The sequence below is a fragment of the Equus asinus genome, chromosome 23 (assembly GCF_041296235.1).
Source record: "Equus asinus isolate D_3611 breed Donkey chromosome 23, EquAss-T2T_v2, whole genome shotgun sequence".
NCBI classification, from domain to species: Eukaryota; Metazoa; Chordata; class Mammalia; order Perissodactyla; family Equidae; genus Equus; species Equus asinus.
The window spans coordinates 21,363,632-21,388,183 of NC_091812.1; the positions used below are offsets into that span (position 1 = coordinate 21,363,632).

Genomic DNA, 24,552 nt, shown 5'->3' on the forward strand with positions numbered 1-24,552 from the left:
ATCTGCCCAACACACAGGAAGCCTTCGTCAAGTGATACCTGAAATGGGAATGTGACTCATGATCAAGTGCTGGGAACTCTTTTCTCCTGCACAGATCCCAAACTCTAAATAACCCGATCCAGGAGTGCAGAATCACTGAGTTTGGGATCTTATCCTGGAATCCTTCACCCCTCTCGGTGGACTGTGAACTTCCTAGGGAAACATTCCAGGCTGAACCCCTAGCCCTGCCCAGCCTATTCCCCTAGAAGGATGCTATTCTATCCTCTACTCAGACTTTCCATCTTAGGTGTCTCTCTGAGCCAACTAAACTCATTTTAAAATATGAGAATAGAGATAGAAACAGCAATAAAGAGTCCTTGTTGGGGGCTTGCTGAGAGTTCCTTACCTTTTGGAAGTCTTTGGTTTTCCAGAAGGTTGGTAAAGTTGGAATCCCCACCAGGTAGCCCAGGAACAGAAGGAGCAACCCCAACCCACATAGGAAGGTGAGGTTGGAATGAGTATCCAGGAATGTTGACCCAAAGCTCAGACATGACTCAATAGGGCTATTCAGAAATGAGAGAAAAGTCCCTTGTCTGAACTCCATTGTCTGAATCACAAGGCTACCTGAGGGAACTGGGCTCTGAGGGTGCAGTCATTTGACTATAGTCCCAGGCCTGCATTACAGAGCATTGAAGTGTCACAAAGAGTTTTAGAGTGTGGGGGAGGGGACAGCATGAAGAGGGGTACCCACAGCCCCTTCCCCACCCCCCAGACTGGCAGATCTCTCCACCCCTCCTGGGCCCTCTCTGTCCTTCTATACCTTGCCTGTCATCCTGTTTTCCAGCTCCACCCTTTCATCATATCATATATTTACTTCAATGAAATTTTCTGCTTCTTTCATCTGTACCCCAGATATCACCTGGGTCCTCCTTTACTCTTTGGAGAACTTGACTTGGGTCTCACCAATTCTACTGCCTTGAAAGTCTGAAATGCTGCCTGGAATTTTTGCCTGTCCCGAGACATTTACACTCAGGATCATATATGGCCTCAAATTCATCTTCCCTATAGAATGTTTTTGCCTTACATGAATCCAGATATAGAACTTAAAGTTCTACACTTATTTAGCTTTGTGAATATTCAATAGCAAATTTTAGTTTTTTGCTTCAGTCAACCTTTATCATCGTCAATCAGAGAGGCTGACTCAAATAATTAAAATGAGTAATTCCTTATTCAACATTTGCAAAACTAAAATCAGTACAGATGTATGTCGCTTAACAATGGGGATATGTTTTGAGAAATGCCATTAGGCAATTTGATTGTTGTGTGAACATCATAGAGTGTACTTACACAAACCTAGATGCTGTAGCCTACTATACACCTAGGCTCTATGGTATTAGTCTTACGGGACCACCATGGTATATGTGGTCTGTTGTTGACCAAAATATGGTTATGAGGCACATGACTATATGGGCGACAGAGCAGGAGCATTGGTGATGTGGAAGTGAAGTTTCCCAGGTGGCTAGTTCCTCAGTTTTGCTTCTGTTGCCTCCTCTAGAAATTAAAGTCATTTTGAAAATAATGGCAATGGTTGTGCTATGGACTGTAGCTCAATCTGTTTGGACTTTGGTTTCACAATAAAACAGAGAGTACTTTTCTCCCTAACCTCTAGGACGTTGAAGTTTAATGCCATCATGAGGGACAGTGCAGTGACCTTTGGGAGATAAGTTGCTCTGTCATACAAGCTGAGCCAGTAGCATTCTCGCCCCAAAGCCTTTGTATTTAAATGGACTTCTCTAATCAACTTTCCAGAAACAAGTTCTTTTTGTAAGACCAGGATTTCATTAGAACATCAGTGTATCTAATAGTAAAATGGTACTTTCTGATCTTCTATCACATTTTCTAGACTCTTTATTTGCCCCACTGCTCAATAAATTTTTAGTTGCTAGAGGGTACATGAACGAGAACAAGAGCCTTTGTTGAAGTTTTGTGGTGAGGGTGGTTTTCCAGAATATTCCATGATGATTTGAAAATTAAGAACTCTGTGCATGACAGGGTCACAGTTGCTCTGTACACATTCTATGAGACTTTTCTTAGTTCCCTCTAGGGCTTTCTGCACTCTGCCCTGTGGATTTCTACAACATTGTTTTCATATTTGGCAATTGTTCCTCACTGAATGAATTACGACTATGCCAAATTCTTGTATTAAAAATAATTTTAAATGAATAAAGGCATTCTATTATTAAAGTTAACTACTTTCTTTCTTCACATATTCACAAGAGATACCATAGATCTTACTTGAAGTTCTAATAAATTTAAAAAATCACCACCAAGGAATAAGCTTCTGATTATTCAAGTGACCACACTAACCAAAGACTGATCCACTGGTTTTTTTCCCTCTTCCTCTGAGAGATGCTCATCACAGATCTTAATTTTTCCAATAGGGTCTAAAACAGGGATCAGGAAACTCTAGGCCAAATCTGGCCAGCAGCCTTTTTCTGTAAATAATCCCTATGGGACATGGCCCCCCCCATCCACGTCAGCACTGTCCCTGCTGCGTTTGTGCTATGACAGTGCAGTGGAGCAGTCGCAACAGAGAGCAAACGGCCTGCAGAGCAGAAGACTTTTACTATCTGGCCTTTCATGGAAAAAGTTTGCCAACCCTGCATTACAGTATGTTTCTAAATATTCTTTGACTATCAGTTAAGCTCCGAGCTCCTTGAAAGCACAGACCAAATAGGATTTCTCCTTGTATCTTCGTTGCCCATCATACTGTCGTATTGGAAAGAAATGCCCAAGTTCAGAAAGAATGAAAGTAACCTAATCTGTCTGTATGAATAATCATACTGCCCTCACCCGCGACCTTAGAGACTATGGGAAAGAACCACTGAAAACCAGGGATAGGGTGATTTCCTATCAGGACAATTTGGTTTTGATTTTCAGGAAAATCTGTATCAATAGGGCAAACTGACCTTGGTGGCTGCAAACGGTTGCTTCTGTTCTCGGTCCAGCAATCCAGGGGTGGGAAGGCAGGGATGTGAGGGAAGGACCCATGCAGCCTTTCTGCCCCAAGAGCATCTTCATACCTGTGATTTCCCACAAGTCTTTGTAAGGACGTCGCCGTGTCAGGTGCTGGGCAGCTTGGCGGAGGACTGGCTCAGCGGCATGCTGGGGACATCTGTGTTCCCCACTCACTCATCCCAGCAGGCAGATTCTGTTTGACATTTGGTAATACGTGAAGAGGGTTCTGGGGAAGCACATGGAGCCTCTCCTCTGTTCTGCTTCTGCCTTGGTTTGGATGCTCTTGGTTGACTTTCCCTACATGTGTAAATCTGGGAAATGACTGGAATGTAAATTCATTTTTTAAAGGTTCTTGGATCTAATACTTTGTTTGAGTAGGCATTGGAAAGGCCTCAGGCAAATACTCTTGGCTTGTTTCCTTAATAACCAAGCCAGATGTGGCAAATTTGTACTAAGTTTATTACCACTCTGACTACTTATTGCACTTCTGCTGTCAGACATCACTAGTAGATCACTGTGTTCATTCAGAAAAAGCCTCAGAATCCTTCTTAACATGTTCCAAGCAGCCATCACCAGTTAGTCAGAATTGGCACATGAGATGAAACCTTATTTTCCGAAGCTAGTTTTGCATATTTCTAAATGTGAGAATCTTATTCCATCCTTTAGTTTTTCCATAGCTCTTCATGTGGTAATTGATCCAGGCCTGAAGGCAGGAACTGGGGATGCCTGGCAAACCAAGGCATTCTCATCAGAGTGCAGAGCACAGACAAGGTGTGAGGTGACCAGATGTCGTGAAGCAGAGTGTGCACTGGAAAGTCACATGCAGGCGACCTGGAATAGGAGGGAGGAGCCAGGTTAATGTGGGCATTGGATCCAGGCCAAGACATTTGAATGTGATTTGGAAAGTTAGTGTTCCTAAAGGCTGGTGAGCATGTCAGGGTTCTCCAGAGATACAGAACCAATAGGAGAGGATATGTATACACACACACACACACACGTAGAAAGTGAGACAGAAATAGACAGTGGAGTGGTGGTGATTTATTTTAAGGAATTGGCTCATGTGATTGTGGAACCTGGCAAGTTCAAAATCTGCCATCAGGCCAGCAGGCTAGAAATTCTGGCAGTAGTCGAGGCTGCAGTCTTCGATCTGAAGGCCGTCTGGAGGCAGAGCTTCTTCCTCTTCAGGGGACCTCAGTCTTTTCTCGCGAGTCCTTCAACTGATTGGATGAGGCCCACACACATTGTGGAGGGCCGTCTGCTTTACTCACAGTTTACTGATATAAATGTTGATCCCATACAGAAAACACCAGAACTGCAACATTGACTGGTATTTGACCAAACAACGGGGCAACATAGCCTAGCCAAGTTGACACATTAAAATTAACCACCACAGTCAGCATAGGTGATTTTCAGTGGGAGACATTCATATTTTCAAATTTGTATTAAATATTTTAATTTCATTTACAAAAAACTTTTGACTTCACAGAAATATTGGTTAGAACAAAGATAAATTTATAGTAAATAAATATTAGGCACAGATGGTATATGGATATAGTAAGTATATGAAGATCAAACTGAAATGACCAAGATTAGAGAATGGCAAGTGACAGAGAATTGCTATTATTGACCTTGAACAAATGACAGCCAGTTATGTCCCCGGCAAAAATGGATTTATTTGGGATCAGCAAAGAATTGCAATTCAGGATCTGTGGCCATGGCAAGCCAGGTACAAGTCCCTAGCAACAAAGAGAAGAGAGACTCTTTGATAGAGGGGGAGAGGAAGCTGGAGCGCTGTTGTAAACAATGAGTCCATTGGAGGAATTGAGAGCTCGAAGTGTAGTGGCTTTTCATTGGCCGAGTTGTGACAGTCTCTCATTGATTGAACTTCTTACTTGTCAAGAAGAGGAAGTCTTTCTTCTCCTGTTGGGCTCTGCTATGATGTCATCTGTGAGAGCTCCCCTTATCGACCTCCCAACTCCATTTTAATAAGCTTTCTGCTTATTAATTTCCGCACTATACTCCTGTAACAAGGAAATGTCATAAGGAAACAGGGTTTTAGGAAGACTAATTTTGCTGCCCTGTACAAAGGCCACAGACAGAAAAAATTCATCAACAAATAATAAATGTGAAAATGTTTTCTCATTATGGTGATAAAAATAATGTATTTTCTAAAGATGCTTTTTGCCCTATTTTCTGAATGTAATTTTCCAAATATGCTATTTTTTAAGAAATTGCTTATCCTACTTTTTTTTTTACAAATAAAAGTTTTAAATTTTATGTAATCAGAGCAGTTGGTCTTTTGCTTCATGATTTCTTGAAAGTATTTTAAACTTAGGAAGTCATCTTTGGTTTTAAATTCACAGATCTAATACCTATGTTTGTCTCTAGAGTTGAGATGTGTTTCCTGGAGGCAGTATATTGTTAGGTCTTGTTCTTTGATCCATCCTGCCACTCTGTGTCTTTTGATTGGAGAATTCAGTCCATTTACATTTAGAGTGATTATTGATATATGAGGGCTTAATACTGCCCTCATCAGACATTTCAAGGTTCTTCTGCCTTTCCTTTGTTTCTCATCCCAAGTATTTCGGACTACCAATTTGATTAGGTAGTTTTCTCTGTTGGTTTTCTTCGTTTTCTCCTTGTTTATCACAAGTGTCTCTGTTCTAATTATTTGTTTAGTGGTTACCCTTAGGTTTGCATAAAAAATCTCATAGCTGAGATAGTCCATTTTATGATTGCCTCCTATTTCCTTAGACTATACTGATTCCATCCCTTTCCTCTTCCCTGTCTAACTTATTTTTTGTCATATCTCTTTCCATCTTGTGTTGTGAGTTTGTGGTTAAAAAGATGAGATCATTTTTGTTTTGGTGTTTTCCTTTTATTTACCCTTGATGTTGAAGTTAATCGTTTACTAACCTGATCTGATAGAGAGCTGCCATTTTCTGATTGTTGCCTACCATTCATCTCCTTGCTCAGGGCTTTGTAGCCCCTTTCCTATTTTTGTTTTCAGGTATGAACGCCTACTTGAGGACTTCTTATAGTGGGGGGTCTTGTGGAAATGAACTCCCTTAGCTTTCATCTGGGAAAGCTTTTATTTCTCCATCATATCTGAAGGAGATTTTCACTGGACAGAGTATTCTTTGCTGAAAGTTTTTGTCTTTCAGGATTTTAGATATATCATTCCATTCTCTCCTAGCCTGTAAGTTTTCTGCTGAGAAATCCACGGATAACCTGTTAGGGGTTCCTTTGTAAGTTATTTTCTTCTACCTTGCTGCCCTTATTATATCTTCTTTGTCCTTGACCTCTGCCAGTTTCACTCCTGTATGCCTTGGAGTGGCTCTTTTTACATTGACAAAGTTAGGAGATCTGGAGGCTTCTTTCACATGGATTTCCAGCTTCCTACCCAGGTTTTGGATGTTCTCAGCTAATATTTCTTTGAACAAACCTTCTACTCCATTCTCCTTCTCTTCCCCCTCTGGAAGACCTATAATCCTTATGTTGCCTTTCCTGATTGAGTCAGATATTTCTGTGAGAGCTTCTTCATTTCTTTTCAGTGTTAGTTCTCTCTTCTCCTCCCTCTGAAGCATTTCTATAGTACTGTCCTCTAACTGGCTTATTCTGTCCTCCATACTGTCAGCTCTGTTGTTTAGGGAACCCCGATTTTTCGTTATTTCATCCGTTGTGGTTTTCATCTCTAACAATTCTGATTGGTTCTTCTTCATGGTTTCAATCTCCTTTGTGAAGAAGCTCCTGAATTTGTTATTTTGTCTTTCTGTGTTTTCTTGTAACTTGTTGAGTTTTTCTATGATAGCTGTTTTGAATTCTTTGTTGTTTAATTTATGGACTTCTGTTCCTTCAGGGTTGGTTTCTGTGTACTTGTCACTTTCCTTTTGGTCTGGATCTTTAAGATACCTACTCATAGTGCTTGATGGGGTAGATTTTTGCTTCCTTATGGTGAGCTTGTCAGGTTGCTGTGGCCACATACTGCCACAGGATGGGGATCAGGCGCTGTGTATTCTTGCCCGGCACAAACAGGGGCCCCCCAGCTCCAGCCACTGACTGCTTTCCTCTCTGAGTGACTGATCGATGGGAGATCCGGAGCACCAGGCAGGGGATGGGGTACTCTCCTTCCCCAGCACTTCTCATAGCCCCTGCTTGTTCCTCTGTGTGGAACTCTGGGCAATTGCAGGACTGTGCACTTTCCCTTTCTCCACCACCACTGCCAAGCTCTCTGCACTGTTCTCCAGACAATTCTGGTGCTGGAGTACTGGGCAGGGTCTAGCATGCCTCTCTTTGTTGCACACTTTTCCCTCTGCAGCTGCCACACACTCCACAACATGCTTTGGATGATTCTGGGGCTAGGCCACCAGGTGGAGACCAGGATGCCTCTCCTGGCTGTGCAACATCCCCTCCACAGCTCCCACAGTCTCTGCACTGGTCTCCAGATGACTCTGGGGTTGCATACTTTTCCTGCCACTGCTGCCAAGCTCTCTGCACTTTGCTCCAGGTAAACCTGGGGCTGGAGTGCCTGCACCCTTTCCCCACTGCCACAATCCCACTCAACACAACATGCTACGGATGATTCTGGGGATGGAGTATGGGTGGAGACAGGGTGCCCTTTTCTCCTGCACACTTCCCGCTGCCACAACCAGTCTCTCTCCACCGAGCTCCTTCGGATCAGCTTCCACTTTCCAGAGGATCCAGCCCCACTACCACCTTCAGGCATATGGCTGCGTGGGTCTCCCAAATGTCTTTTGTGATGTGTATATGTCCTCTGTTGGTGTATGAATGTCCTTTTATTTGTATCTTAGAGGGGATAGTCCAAGGGAAGAGTTTACTCTGCCATGATGCTACGTCACTCCGCCAATCTATGGTATTCTTGTAATAGCAGCCTGGACTGACTAAGACAGGGATTTGTACACCTGTTAGGAAATTGATATAGAGGGCAAGGACTGTCTGTATTTTAGGTAGAATAAGAAAAAGTAGAATCAAAATAAAAAATGAAAGATTGAAGTAAAAGGACAAAACTCTTTATTCTTCGATTTGAAAATACCAGGTTAGTTTGTCAATGGTTGGGTGAGTATGTGTGTGTATGTGTGTGTATAGCCTGTGCCAAAAGTCTTTTGCAGTTTAAACTTCACTAACTTCAGAAAAATAAGTGCTACAGACTTACCCCCAAGATCATTTGAAGGTTTTAATTATTTATGTGTATTTTATAGAGTCATGTGTCATGTAACGGCATTTTGGTCAAGAACCAACTGCATATATGCTGGTTCCATAAGATTAGTACCGTAGAGCCTAGGTGTGTAGGAAGCTGAACCATCTGGGTTTGTGTAAGCACTCTCTATGATGATCACACAATGACAAAATCACATGATGCATTTCTTAGAATGTATCCCCATCATTAAGTGACGCTTGCCTATACTAGTCAGAGTGGTGGCAGAAAAAAGCACGCTCAAGGTCGGTCATTTGAAAAAGGTTTAACAAAGGGAGTATTTACAGAGATGCAGGTTGGGTTAGTAAAAGCAACAAGGGGCAGTGTCCTTGTCCTATTAACTGAGGGTAGGTGTTACAGGGTGATGAGAGAGAGTCTTTATGGGGGTGGGGAGACAGAAAGAGGGAGAAAGAGAGAGCTGTATGGATAGAGATGTCTGTCATGAAATGTAGCCTTAGGAAGAGAGACAGACACCATTTGTTGAGCCAGCAGGGAGGGGATCAGGAGAATAAATGACCTATCCTCGCCTTCTTTTGCCCTCTGATCTCCTGCTAAAGATCAAACCCCACTGACCAAACCCAAATGGGAGGGAGAGAGTTAGGTAGTCTGTTGAGCTGGCCCATTCATGCCAATCTCCTGTGCACAGAGCTTGGGAGAGAAGGGCAAAGAGTGTATCTGGTGAGACAAACAAAAGATTTCCAGCACTTTTGCTCTCAAGAGCCAGTGGAATAACCCTCCTGTGCTTTCTTCCAGGACAGCAGAACTCAGAGGTACCCAAGAGCTGACTTTCACATTTTTTTGGCTTCCAGAGAGAGCCACCTGCTAGTTCTAGTTGTCTCAGGGGTTCTCAGTTGTTACTAATGGTCAATCAGAGACTGAACATTGGTCTGGTATTAGGTCGTGTCTGTCTGTTGCAGGAACTGCTATGCTAGCTGAGGCACATGGTACCCTGTAAACCTGAAGAGATGCTCAGTGAGGCACTGCTTCCTGCATGAGACACTATAGTAACCCAAGGCCAGATCACCCTCAGGTTGAGGATAGCCTGCACTGTAAGTCTCGCCCAGTAATGGTGGCTGTGGAAAGGCTCCTGTGTACAGCTACCCATTCCATAAGGGTTAATTGGGGCACAGTGGCTAACACCTTCTCTTAATGCACAGAAGCTCTTCCTGGGAAGTAAATCAACTACCATGATGACTGGGTGGGGCAGATATTCCCATAAAAGGTGCCTCACAGATCTGACATGTCTCATTAAGAAGAGGTTATGTCTGTATCACTTCTCTTCCAGAAGAGTCCTTCATCTTGGTTTAACTTTAAGAAGTCAAATGGATGCATGAGAAAGCTCCACAGACCAAATCCAAGATCTTAGCCAAGCCCCAAAGTAGCCTGTTACACATTCTTCTGGAAGTAATGACTGTACTAGCTTCACATCTTCATAACTAAAAAGGGCCACTTGAAGGGCCCAGAACAAGGTTTGCACAAAGGCACAATGATTTCTGCTACCTCAATAGATGCAGAAAAAACATTTGACAAAATCAAAATCTCTTCCTGATCAAAATACTCATCAAACTAGGAATACAAAATCCTCAACTTGATAAAGAGCATCCATGGAACCCCACAGTGTACATCATACTTAATGGTGAAAGTCTGCATGTTTCCCCTATGATCAGGAACAAGCAAGGATGTCTGCTGTCACCACTTCCATTCCACATTCTACCTGGTGGTTCTACCCAAGGCAACCGGACAAGAAAAAGAAATAAAGACACCCAGATTGGAATGGAATAAGTAAATCTATATTTCCAGATGACATGATCTTGTATATAGAAAATCCTAAGGAATCTACAAGGACCCTATTAGAGCTAATAAATGAGTTCAGCAAGGTTTGAGGCTACAGGTCAATGTGCAAAAAGCAATTATGTTTCTATACACTAGCAATAAACAATCTGAAAATGAAATTAAGAAGGAAAATCCCATTTACAACAGCATCAAGAAGAACAAAATAATTAGGAAAAAATTAATAAAAGAAGTACAAAACTTGTACTCTGAAGATATATGTATGGGATATGAAGAATTGAGAACATTCATCCTCTGCTGAAAGAAATGTAAGTTGGTATCACCACTTTGGAAAGACAGTTTGGCATGATAGTAAAACTGAATATGCACAAACCCTTCAATTCTGCAATTCTGTTCCTCGGTTTATACACCAGGGAATATGTACACAAATGAGCAAGAAGTCACATTCATAATAGCCCCAAACTGAAAAAAAACGTGCATATGCATTAGTGATGAGCTGGTTTAGTAAATCGTGACATAGTCAAACAGTGGAACACACTGTATAACCAATAATATGAATAAACTACGGCTAAAAAAGCATATCAAAACTATAATTCTGATTAAAAGAATTAAATCTACATAACTCCCATTTACAGAAAGTTTGAAAACAAGAAAATTCAGTAATACATTTATAATATAAGGATATATACACATATAATAAAAATATGCATGGAACTGACCCTGTGGCCCAGTGGTGAAGTTCCCATGCTCTGCTTCGACAGCCCAGGGTTTGCTGGTTCACATCCTGGGCATGAACCTAGCAGCACTCATCAAGCCATGCTGAGGCAGCATCCCACATAGAAGAACTAGGAGAACCTACAACTAGGATATACAGTTATATACTGGGGGACTTTGGGGAGAAAAAAAAAGAGGAAGATTGGCAACAGATGTTAGCTCAGGGCCAATCTTCCTCACCAAAAGAAAGTGATATAATTTAAAAATAATAATAAAACTATGCAGAAAAGCAAGAGAATGATTAACCTAAAATTAAAGTTGAAGGGTGTCAGAAGGAGCACAAGACGTCTTCTGGTGAACTGGCAATATTCTGTTTCTTAACCTAGATATTGGATAGTGTGATGGTTAATTTGATGTGTCACTTGACAGAACTAAGGGGTGTATTTGTGGGGATGATTTCAGAAGAGATTAGCATTTTAATTGATAGACTGTGTAAAGAAGATGGCCCTCCACAATGAGAGTGGACGTCATCCAATCCTTTGAGTGCCCACATGTATGGTAGTCCCCCTTTTCTGTGGTTTTGCTTTCTCAGGTTTTGGTAACCTGAGGCCAACCGAGGTCTGAAAATATTAAATGAAAAAAACCAGAAATAAACAATTCATAAGTTTTAAATTGCATGCCATTCTGAGTAGTGTGATGAAATCTCACACAGTCCCACTCCATCCTGCCAGAGATGTGAATCATCCCTTTGTCCAGCATATCCACACTGTATACACTACCTGCCTATTAGTCACTTAGTAGCCGTCCTGGTTCAGTGCTTGCATTCAAGTAACCCTTATTTTACCTAATAATGACCCCAAAGCACAAGACTAGTGATGCTGGCTATTGGGATATGCCAAAGAGAAGCCATAAAGTGCTTCCTTTAAGTGAAAAGATGCAAGTTCTAGACTTCATAAGGAGAGAAAAAAACTATATGCCAAGGTAGCCAAGATCTTCATTATGAATGAATCTTCTATCTAAGAAATTGTGAGGAAGGAAAAAGAAATGCTAGTTTTGCTGTCACACCTCAAATATGTATGTATAGGAAAAAACATAGTATACATATAAAGTTTGATACTATCCATGGTTTCAGGCATCCACTGGGGGTCTTGGAATGTATCCCCATGGATAAGGTGTGATTACTGTAATGGAAAGGCAGAGGAAGGGCAATTCCTTCTCTCTGCTTGAGCTGGGACATCTATCTTCTCCTGCCCTTGGACTTTGGTGCTCCTGGTTCTCAGGCCTACATGCTTGGACTGGAACTATATCACTGGCTTTCCTGGGCCTCCAGCTTACAGACAGCATATTGTGGGACTTCTCAGCCTCTGTAATCATGTGAGCCAATTCCTCATAATAAATTTCCTTCTGTATATCTCTATATATCCTATTGGTTCTGTTTCTCTGGAGAACTCTTACTAATACAGATACAAGGGTGTTGTTTTATTTTTTCACTTTAAACTGTACAAATACATTGTATATACTTCTGTATGTAGGATATATCATGCACACATGCAATTGGGATCTTATCTGCTTAATATACAAGTCCCAGCAGCAGTGAGGGACTCAGGAAAATGAGCTAGCAAAGCAGGAATGAGGAATGTCTGATATGCTAAGAATCTAAATTGATCTTGACTTTCATCTCCTCCAGTTTGATTTATTCCTTAACCTGCTGCTAGTGTTTCTGCTGACATTGCACCTGAGTGTAACTGTCTCTGACACCAATGATATTGCACAATACTCCTTCATAGGTATTGGTTTGTGAATGCTTGCCACTAAATAAGAATTACACTTTAGTTAAAAAAATATTTGCACTTTAAGATAAAACAAAACAAATATGCCCTTTACCTTATCTTTATCATCTCTTCTATCTCCTCTACCAGTGGCCAGTTGATTCAGGAAACACTTAAAATGATGACCTGCATTACTTATTTTATTTATTTTCATTTTCATGCACTCCAGGTACATTTTCTCTTACCTTTTGGTCAATACAAGTATGATGATAGTTTTTACAAGTAGAAATCCACTAGATAACTAAGCTTCTCCTCCAAATTCTCTTTGAATGGAAGATACAGTTATATTACATAATTCTTATAAAAATAACCTCTTCTTTAACCTCTTGAAGAAAAGTTAGTTGACTATTCTTAGTTTAATTCGAAGTATGCCAGCCTTTCAAAACTTTTGCTCATGTGGTATATACTTTCCAAATTTTCTTTAAGAGTGTGTTCCTCTAATTGAGTGAAAATTTCTGAGTTGCTCATTATTTGGCTCCTCTCTCTTACTGTTTCTCAGTTCTTCTCTATAGTAAACTCTTAGAAACCCTGAAGGTTAGGGGGATATGCATTTCAGCTTAATCAGCCCTCCTTGTTGAGTGAGGGTTGCGATTAATGTCACCCAGGGAATTTGAGTATACTAAGCCTTCAACAATATCAGTAGGCTGTTTTCAATTACCACTTCTTATTGAAGATTCAGAAAATGCATCAGGATATTTCAGTGCCCTGGATCATCTTTGCAAATATCAATGATCATCACGTAGGATATTAGTTATCTGTTGCCATGTTACAAATTATGCCAGATTATGAGAGTGACATCAGCATCATGGCAGGCTCCATGTAGAGTCCCTTTGCCTCTCCCCTCTAAATTACAACCAGACATCCATTGACCAACAGAGGATTCTCTACACAGCACAACAGGATGACTAAGAGATCCAGGCAGCTATACGTCTGAGGTGGGGGGACTTGGCCTTCAGGAAGCAGTGAAACTAGGGGAACAGCCTCATCTCTCTCCACTGGTGGCAGTAATCCAAGGGTGTGGATCCTCACCCAGCGGCCCGTGTGATAGTGAGTAGAGGCAATGGTGGCCTGGCCCTGTGCACCTAAAGACCTGTGGGAAGGCAGCAGCCCCAGGCATTTGTGAATGCCTGTGGGGCAGCAGAGGCAGCTAGCAGTAGCCCCTACCTGTGTGAATACCCATGGAGTGGTGGCAGCCCCTCCCAGCAACAGTCAGTGGAGTGGCAGCAGTGGCAGTGGCCTGACCTACACAACTGCAAGCAGACCAGGTAGGAGCACCTAGTCCCCAGTGGCAGCACCCCCAACACCAGCTTCATGAGGAGCAGGGGTTGCATACAAGTCCCTGGGTTCCCAGGCCCCTGCCAGTGACAGCAACACTAGTGAACCCAGCACACCTGACAGTAGTGCAAGGAGCACACCCAGACAACAGAGAACATCAATGCATGTGGTGCATGGGACAATAGCACCTGTGCCCACAGACAGCCAGTGGAGGAACAGGAGACCCAGGTAACCAGAACCAAAGTTACCAAAGCCATACCGAAATAAGAAAAGTGATTACAACCACAAATGCACCAGCAGAGGATCAATTCATCAAAGACCATGAAGAACTACAGTAACAGAGCAGAACAGAAGGAAATGGCAACTCTCCAGAAATCAAATCTCATCACAGAAAATTACAGTCTAACTGACAGAGAATTCAAAATAGCTCTCATAAAGAACTCAACGAATTACAAAAACCATCAGAAAGACAGTTCAATGAGTTCAGTAGTAAAATTAGTGAACAGAAGGAATACTTCACCAAAGAGATTGAAGCTCTAAAAAAACCCAAACAGAAATTCTGGATATGAAGAACACAATTAATGAGGTTTTAAAAAAAATGTAGAAAGCATAAAAAATAGAGTAGATTCTATGGAGGAAAGAACTAGTGAGCTAGAAGATAGAAACAGAAATGATTTAGGTGTAGGGTAGAGAGAACTAAGATTTTTTAAAAATGAGGAAATTCTTTGAGAAAATTCCAACTCATTAGGAAAAGTAACCTAAGGATTATAGATATCCCAGAGGGAGAAGAGGCAGAGAAAGGAGCATAGAGCTTGTTCAAAGAAATAATAGCTGAGAATTTCCCAAACCTGGGGAAGGAACTGGACATGCAAGTACATGACGCTAATAGAACTCCCAATTACATCAATCCAAAAAGACCTTCTCCAAGGCATACAAAATTATAATTGTTGAAAGTCAATGACAAAGAAAAAATACTAAGGGCGGCAAGACAGAAGAAAATAACCTGCAAAGGAATCCCCATCAGGTTTTCAGCAAATTTCTCAGCAGAAACCTTACAGGCTAGGAGAGAGTGGAATGATATAGTCAAAATACTGAAGGACAAAAACTATCACCTAAGAATACTGTATACAGTGCAATCGTCATTGAGATATGATGGAGAAATAAAAGTTTTCCCAGACAAACAAAAGCTGAAGGAGTTCATCACCACTAGACCTGCCTTACAATAAATGTTTAAAGGAACCCTCCTGCCTGATACAAAAAGGCAAAGATTTTAAAATCTTTGAACAGGAGATAAAGGGAATGAAAAAATCATAAAATTGCACCTTTCTATCAGAATAAGTTAGCAAACAATTATAACATGAAGGATACAGGAAAATAATGCATCAAAAATAGCTATAAACACTTCAATTTGGTCACAAAGTCAGAACACAAAAAAGAATCATTTTTGACTACCAAAACAGAAGAGGAAAGGGATGGAACCTGCATAGGCTAATGGACATAAGAGGCTATCAGAAAAAGGACTATCTCATCTATGAGATCTTTTATACAAACCTCATGGTAACCACAAAACAAAAAAAAAAATTAGAGTAGAATCACAAATCATAAATCAACAGAAAACTGAGAAAACCATCACAGAAAACCACCAAACTGAAATGGCAGACATAAGAACAAAGAAAAAGAAACAATGGAAATACTGAACAACAAGAAAGCAAAACATAAAATGGCAGTATTAAGACCTCCTGTATCAATTATCACTCTAAATGTAAACAGATTGAACTCACCAATCAAAAGGCACAGAATGGCTGAATGGATTTAAAAACAAGACCCAATAATATGCTGCTTCAAGGAAACATATCTCAGCTCTAAAGACAAACTCAGAGTGAAGGAATAGAAGATGATACTCTAAGCAAATGGCAAGCAAAAGAAAGTGGGTGTAGCCATACTTATATTGACAAAACAGACTTAAAAATAAAAAAGATAATGAGAGACAAGGATGGGAATTATATAATGATAAAAGGGACTTTGCACCAAGAGGACATAACACTTACTAATATATATGCACCTAAAGCAGGAGTACCAAAGTGTATAAAGCAACAATAGCAGAACTAAAGGTAGAAATTGACAGCAAAACAATAACAGTAGGGGACCTTAACACCCCACTTATGTCAATGGACAGAACATCCAGACAGAAAGTCAATGAGGAAACAGTGACCTTAAATGAAACACTAGACAGATGGATTTAATAGATATATATAGAACATTCCATCCAAAAACAGCAGAATACACGTTCTTCTCAAGTGCACATGGAACATTTTTAAAGATAGACCATATGTTGGGAAACAAGGCAAGCCTCAAATTTAACAAGATTAAAATCATATCAAGCATTGTTTCAGACCTCAATGCTATGAAACTTGAAATCAAGTAAAAGAAAAAAGCTATGAAAGGCACAAATATGTGGAGACTAAACAACATGCTACTGAACAACCATTGGATTAATGAAGAAATCAAAGGAGATATCAAAAAATACATGGAGGGGCCAGCACAGTGGCCTAATAGTTAAGTTCAGTGCGCCCCACTTTGGCGGCCTGGGTTCACTTCCTCGGTGCAGACCTACATCACTCATCAGCCATGCTGTGGCAGCAACCCATATATAAAATAGAGGAAAATTGGTCACAGATATTAACTCAGGGTGAATCTTCCACAAGCACAAAGAGGAAGAGTGGCAACAGATGTTAGCTCAGGGCAAATCTTACTCAGCAAAAAAAAGAAAAAATACCTGGAGACGAATGAAAATGAAAATGCAACATACCAAAACTTACAAGATGCAGCAAAAATGGTACTAAGACAGAAATTTATAGCAATACAGGCCTACCTCAAAGAACAAGAAAAATCTCAAATAAATAAGCTTACAGTATACCAAAAAGAACTAGAGGAGGAAGAACAAACAAAGCCCAAAGTTAGCAGAGGTCAGGAAATAATTAAAATCAGAGCAAAAATAATGAAATAGAAACTAAGAAAACAATAGAAAGGATCAATGAAACTATGAGCTGGTTCTCTGAGAAGGAACAGAAAATTGACAAACCCTTAGCCAGATTCACTAAGAAAAAAAGAGGGAGGACTCAAATAAATAAAATCAGAATTGAAAGAAGAGAAATTGCAACAGACACCACAGGAATACAAAAGATTGTAAGAAAATACTTTGAAAAGCTATACACCAACAAACTTGATAACCTAGAAGAAATGGATAAGTTCTTAGAATGCTACAGCCTCCCAAAACTGAGCCAAGAAGAAATAGAGAATCTGATTAGACCAATCACAAGCAAAGAGATTGAAACAGTAATCAAAAACCTCGCAAGAAACAAGAGTCCAGGACCAGATGGCATCTCTAGTGAATTCTACCAAAAATTGAAAGAAGATTGAATTCCTATCCTTCTCAAGTTACTCCAAAAAATTGAAGAGGATGGGACATTTCCTAACTCATCTTATGAGGCCAACATTACCTTGATACCAAAGCCATATAAGGAAAATACAAAAAAGGAAAATTATAGGCTGATTTGTTGATGAACATCAATGCAAAAATCCTCAACAAAATATTAGCAAATCAAATACAACAATACACTAAAAGGATCATACACCATGATCAAGTGGGATTTATACCAGGGATGCAGGGATGGCTCAACATCCACAAATCAATCAATGTGATACACCACATTAACAAAATGAGGAATAAAAATCACACAATCATCTCAGTAGTTGCAGAGAACGCATTTGACAAGATCCAACATCCATTTATGATAAAACTCTCAATAAAATTGGTATGGAAGGAAGGTGCCTCAACATAATAAAGGCCATATATGACAAACCCACAGCAAAATCCTACTTAACAGTGAAAAACTGAAAGCCATTCCTCTAAGGACAGGAACAAGACAAGGGGTGCCCACTTTCACCACTCTTATTCAACACAGTATTGGAAATTTTAGCCAGAAAAATAAGGCAAGGAAAATAAATAACAGGGTCCAAATTGGAAAGAAATCAAACTCTCACTCTTTGAAATGACATCATTCTATACATAGAAAACCCTAAAGAATCCACCAGAAAACTATTACAAATAATAACTACAGCAATGTTACAGGGTACAAAATCAACAAACAAAAATCAGTTGCATTTCTATACACTAATAATGAACTAGCAGAAAGAGAAGTCAAGAATACAATCCCACTTATGATCACAACAAAAGGATTAAAATAAATACATTTAAACAAGGAGGTGAAAGACATATATACTGAAAACTCTATGACATTACTGAAAGAAATCGAAGACACAAAGAAATGGAAAGATATTCCATGCTTATGGATTGGAAGAATAAACATAGTTAAAATGTCCATATTATCTAAAGCAATCTACAGATTGAGTGCAATCCCAATTAGAATCCCAATGACATTCTTCACGGAAATAGAACAAAGAATCCTAAAATTTATATGGAACAACAAAAGACCCCAAATAGCCAAAGCAATCCTGAGAAAAAAAGAACACAGCTGGAGGCATCACAATCCCTGACTTCAAAATACACTGCAAAGCTATAGTAATCAAAACAGCATGTTACTGGCAGAAAAACAGACACACATCAATGGAACAGAATTGAGAGCCCAGAAATAAAACCATCTATCCATGGACAGCTAATCTCCAACAAAGGAGCCAAGAACACATAATGGAGAAAGGACATTATGCTAAGAGAGGTAGGTCAGACAGAGAAAGAAAAATACTGTATAATGTCACTTGTATGTAGAATCTAAAAAAGCTGAACTTACAGAAACAGAGAGTAGAATGGTGGTTACCAGGAGCTGGGGGTAGAGGAATTAGTGAGATGTTATCAAAGGGTATGTACAATCTGGCAACTAGAAGATAAATAAGTTCTGGAGATCTAATGCATGACAGACTGATTATAATCAGCAATACTGTATTACATTTTTCAAAATTACTAAGAGACTAGATCTTAAATGTTCACACCACAAAAAAAGAAATGATAATTGTATGATGTGATAGAGGTGTGAGCTAAAACTACAGGAGTAATCATATTTCAGTATATAAATATATCAAATCAACATGTTGTACACTTTAAAGTTATACAACATTATGTCAATTGTATCTAAGTAAGAAGACATCAGAACTCGTTAAAGAGGTTTCAGCATGGTTGAGCTGACAGGTGAGGTGGGAGGTTAGGGTGGGGGCAGACCTTTCCTTTCCATCCCTCTACAAGATAAAGCTATCTGTGCACCAGGGACTCAGATGCCTATGCCATTCATTCTGTGTTACCAGAAAGACCTACGTTTTTCCTTTCTTGTGCAGTTTTTCTCATTGTCTTCAACTCTGTACTTTTTATTGCATTTTCCTCACTTTCTGCCCATGATGACTGACACTAAAGAACAGCTAGCCCATTCTGAATTTTGTTGAGAACATATATTCATTCTCTCCATGTATACTTTACATCTCTCTCTTTTCATATATTTAGGGAAATTCCAACCATACACAGACGATTGAATTGCTATAGATAAGTACAATCAGAGACATTTGCACTAGAACAGCCCTGGGAATCATCTCATCACAAACCTCATTTATGAACTAGGAAACTCAGTCTCAGCTCTGTGAAGTGACTTGAGTTGATGGCAGAGTTGAGACCTGAGCCCTGTCTCCTGCTGCTGTGTCCAGAGCTATTCCTACGATAGCAGGTTCTTCCCTGATACAAATTTAAGTCATCCTGGAAAGTGAGAACGGGCCCATTGGGCCAGAGGTTGAAGGAATCAGGCTATATCCTGAGAAAGCTGACTCCAGATAATTGGGAATGTTGAAAAGGCGAAATGTTTGGTCTGGCTCACTCAGTCAACAAAGTGGGGAATGAAATGAATGTGGTTCTTGCCCTCAAGGATTATACAGACAGGTGGAGAAGGCAGGCCTTATGCAAATCATTCCACACACACTGTAAGTATTTTCTTTCACACGAAGGAAGACAATGGGGTGCTCTAGCAGAGGGACCTAGTTTGGATTGGGGTGGAGTAGGAAAGGTTTCCCTAAAAAGGGACATTTTTAGCAAGATCTTAAGGGTAAGTGGATTTGTCCAGGCGAAGAGGAAGAAGATCCTAGAGAGAGGGAGGAGGAAGTTGAAAGGCCATAGGGGCACATGCAGAGTCCCACTGCTGCCCCCTTGACTGTGGTCACCCTGAACTGAATTTGCTACCAGCTAGTCTAGCAGTGGATCTTCAGGACTTGTGGTGCAGAAGCCTAGTAGCAAGTTTTTTGCTGTATGACCCTGTTCCCCAGACCATAGCCATTTGGTCTGGGGTGGACCAATGATCGATGCTGAGCCAATCATATTTTCTCTCCCGGAAACTTAGAATCTGGAACTGAACCTGGGAGATACCCAGGCCAGTTGGGTGAATGGCAATTTTCTAGAGCAGAAGGCCTCCTGTCGAGGATGCTTGAGTTGTCCTGGTGTTGGCCCATCTCAAAGCCTGAAGGTTCGTCTCTTCCGTCGATTCTATGAGCTATCCCAGTGTCTTTCCCTATTGGTTTATATTAGGTTCAGCTGCTTGTAACAGAGTGGAAAAAATAGTGGCTTATATAAGGCATAGGTTTCTATCTGCTCATGCAGAAGACATTTGCAAGTCACCAGTGCAGGCTGGTGTGGAAGTTCCCATGGTCATCAGATGCCGGGGCTCCACCATAGGGATCATGTAATAAATGTGTAACACATGTAAAGTTCACCCCACAGTTTGGCACATGGTAAGTGCTCAATAATTGTTGGAGACTATGGTCATTCATACCAACTTCGCCCAATGACAGCCTGACCCTTGTCTCTAAATGTTGGGGCTCCTCAGGACTCTGTGTTGGGCCGTGTTCTCTCTCTTTCTGCCCCTCCTCCAGTGCCATGCCTTTATATTCATACAGTCACAGATTCCAGGTGTCCCCCCCTTGCCTGTCTACATGCCAGCCCTCTAGTCCAAGCTGCCTGGTCTCTCCCTGAATTGCTGCAATCGCCTGCTGTTGCTTATCTGGCTTCCACTCCTGAGATGCCCTGAGCCTCCCCACCCCTAAAATCCATTGCACACCTGGCAGTCTGAGGATCTTTTAGAATTGGACCATCCCTCTTGTGCTCAAGAGCCTTCAATGGAGAATCATTGCACTTAGAATGAAATCCAAGCACTTTAACGTTGCCGACAAAGTCCCATGTCATCTGGCCCTTGCCCAACTCTCACCTTGGGCTGCCCCCCTCCTTTGTCACCCTGCCTTGGCCTTAGTTAAATCCCTGTAACTGATCAAGTGCATTCCCTCCTGAGCTTTTGCATGTGCTGCTTCCTCTGACTGGAACGTCCCATTGCATCCCTTCCCTCCTCATTCCTCTTAGCTCCTGTGTTCTCCTCTGGTCCCAGCTCACATGGGCTTCCTTCACTTCCATTTCCTCAGAGGTGATTTCCCTGACTGCCCCTCAGCAAGTCTCTCCCGATTATAGAACGCACTCTTTTCCCTCATAGCACTCATCATAATTTATACTTAGACATTTATTTTAATTGTCTAATGTCTGTCCCCTACTCAACTGTTAGCACTGTGAGGGTCTTGATCATGACTGTTTTCCTTCCAATTGTGTCCCCATCACTAGTGCAGTGCCTGGCATGTGATGGGTACTGGGTAAATAACTGTTAAGTTAATGAATGACTCATCAACACAGTCGAATGACTGCCTGACACATGAGGATTACTTTTCCCCTCTAAGTTCTAACAAGAAACTAAAAAGGGAGGATTCTGAGAGCATAAAGAGGTCTGAGAGGGCACACCAAGGAGAAGAAGTCATAGTACAACAAGGGAGAACATTCTTTGACCATGACTTGGCGGGGGGGATGCGCATCCATGTTAAGCCAAAATTAAGTTTAGAATCTGGTTATATCTGCTGAACTGCTGGATGGTGAACCCTCTCTCAAGGTTGCCATTTGCCTGAGTGGATATAAATGTGAAGGGAGAGGCTCTACAAGGAGAGGTGGTCTGCAGGGCGCCTCAGGTAATGGAGAAAGAAGGCAGGGAGCAGATGGAGTCTGACCATGCTGAGTCTCTGGGACTGGGCCTGAACCCCTGGGACAGTGGTGAACTGAACCATGTGAAACACTCAGCCCGCCTCTGCTTGATCTCAGTATGGCTCTGGGACAGTGAGGACAGCATGAGGCCCAGCAGCACTGGGTCATCTGGAAACAGCTCTCCAGGCTCGAAAGCCCCTGCTCACACAGCCACTGGCATCAGAAAGGATGTCCAAGAGGAAGCACCTACAAGGAACCCCAAGAGCACCATCCTGTTTTATTCCCAGTGCCCTCTGGTTTCCAGAGTAACCATCTCAGCCTTTCTCACCTTTTCTCAAATCTCAGCTTACCCTCCACCCACAGCCTCCTGCACTCTCCACAGATGACTTACTCAATTTCCCAGTGGCCAATACAAAAGAAATGTCAGCTTCCTCCCATCATTCTTTAAAGATGGCAGTTCTGAAAGTTTTCGGTCTTAGGACTCTTAAAATTTATTGAGGACTCCAAAGAGCTTTTGTATAGGGATTATATCTATTGATATTTACTGTATTAAAAATTAGCACTGAGAAATTTTTAAATATTTCTTAATTTGTTTGAAAATCAAAATAATAAACCCTTTACATGCTAACATAAATAACGTATTTTAGGAAAAATGTCTATATTTTCTACAACAAAAGTTATCAATAAGAAGAGTGACATTATTTTAGATTTTTGCAAACCTCTTTCCTGTCCGGCTTAATAGAAGATTGGAGGACTGTTATACTTGCTTCTGCATTCAATGTGTTGCTCTTGTTTGAAGTATATGAAGAAAATGTGGCCTCACATGGACATGTGCTGGAAGCAGGGGGGTGGGTGGGGCTATTTTAAAAGCCTTTTAAGAGAGTTCTCTATATTCTCCTTTGGTATTATATCAAATCTGAATCTGAAGCCATACAAATGAGCATTTTGTATTATTACATTAAAATCCCTTCATCTATCTTGCACTTTGAATATATCGTTTACCCATGCCATGATTTTGTAACGTCATGTGTTGATCATTTGGTAAGTATTGGTTCACTGATGCAAATTTATCCAGATGTTGACACACTTCATCATACAATAGATAAAAAAATTGCATTCCGTAATATCAAAATTGATCTCATTAGAGAACTCTTTAAGTCTTGGGAAGATGTCAAGCTCCCAAAGGACCCCAGTGCTCTGTGGATCTCACTTTGAGAACTGTCATTTTAAGAGTTGTTCATTAACTGCTGACTAAGGACCTTAGCTTCTGTTCTAATTACTTTTTCTAACCAAGGTTGTGTAACAAATGATAAGGTATTTTGTTGTCTATAAACTTCTGTTACAGAGTGTTAGTTTCTTTTTTCTTGAGATATAATTGACAGATAACGTTGTGTATGTTTAAGATGTGCATTTTTCTATTGTGATATGATTACCCCCATAATGCTACCTAACACTTCTATCATGTCACGTAATTATCATTTCTTTTTCGTTGTGGGAACAATTAAGATCTAGTCTCTGAGCAACTATGAAATTTATAACACAGTATTGTCTGTAATCACTGTACTGTGCATTAGATCTCTAGGACTTATTTATCTACTAGTTGCAAGTTTGTACCCCTAACATCTCCCAATTCCCTCACAGGTTAGTTTCTTTCCATGAGACTCATGTATAGGCCCCAGAACTTATTTATGCATTTGTGGTTTACAACTCAACTCATCCCTTTGAGGTTCCAAAAACCTGAGAAAACAAATGATTAATCAGAAGATTGCTTGGGGGGCATGGATTCAGAGTGAAAAAGTATTGAATGATACTCACCAGACATTTACCACAAGCCCAGAAGGATCTAAGGAGCCACGGTCCTTACTGTGCATGTTCAGTTTCCTGTCTCAGGAATCACCGCAGACCTGCAGGAGTCCTGTGATTGTAGCTCCTCATCTGAGGAAGGCCAATGCACGTCCTCTCTCCATTTTCTATGGGTCATCTTTCTTTTTCTTACTGTGTTGTAAAAGCCTCTTTGTGTATTTGTTTGTAATATTTTTTTTCCAATTTGTCTTTTATTACTTTATTCATGGAATTTTCTTTTTGCCCTGGAGAAGTTTAAGATGTTTATCTAACATAATTTCTGAAATAATTTTTTTCAAGTGAAACTAGAAGTCATGGCACTTTTTATATAATACACTGAAATTTTTTGATATTTATTTCTGTCATGTCAACTAGAAATCCTTTTATCATCAAAAAAAATGTCTTATGCATATCAGAAAAAATACATAATGAAAAGATTCAGTAAATATTTTTATCAGTTTATCATTTTAATCATTTACTAGTGATGCTCATCTATAGACAAGATCAGCATGTATCCAAAAATGTAAGAAAATATTTGGGAGAAAAACATAATCTTGAGAAAATTCTGTCCATAAACTTACTTTAATTCTGTGGATTGGTAAAATGTGAATTGCCATTGTATGATTTTAATTGGTCCATCTCATGGAAAAATGTTCTTTGTGAACACAGTTTGCAAATACCGATGTCATAATTATGAACTTCTTTCTCTCTGTAGGGCCTGTAAAGTATATTCAAGTAGCATGTGAACCAAAAATTTTCAGTTAATTTAAAAATATATTTGTCACAAAATTGTTTTTTGTTTTCCTGAGGAAAATTCGCCTTGAGCTAAT

General features: G+C 40.5%; 1 protein-coding gene across 15 annotated transcripts in view; it reads left to right on the top strand.

Moving 5' to 3' along the window:
* Positions 1-24,552, top strand: part of FRMD3 (FERM domain containing 3) — a 382,586-nt gene that overhangs the window by 36,724 nt on the left and 321,310 nt on the right. The gene's annotated exons all lie outside the window — the stretch shown is intronic.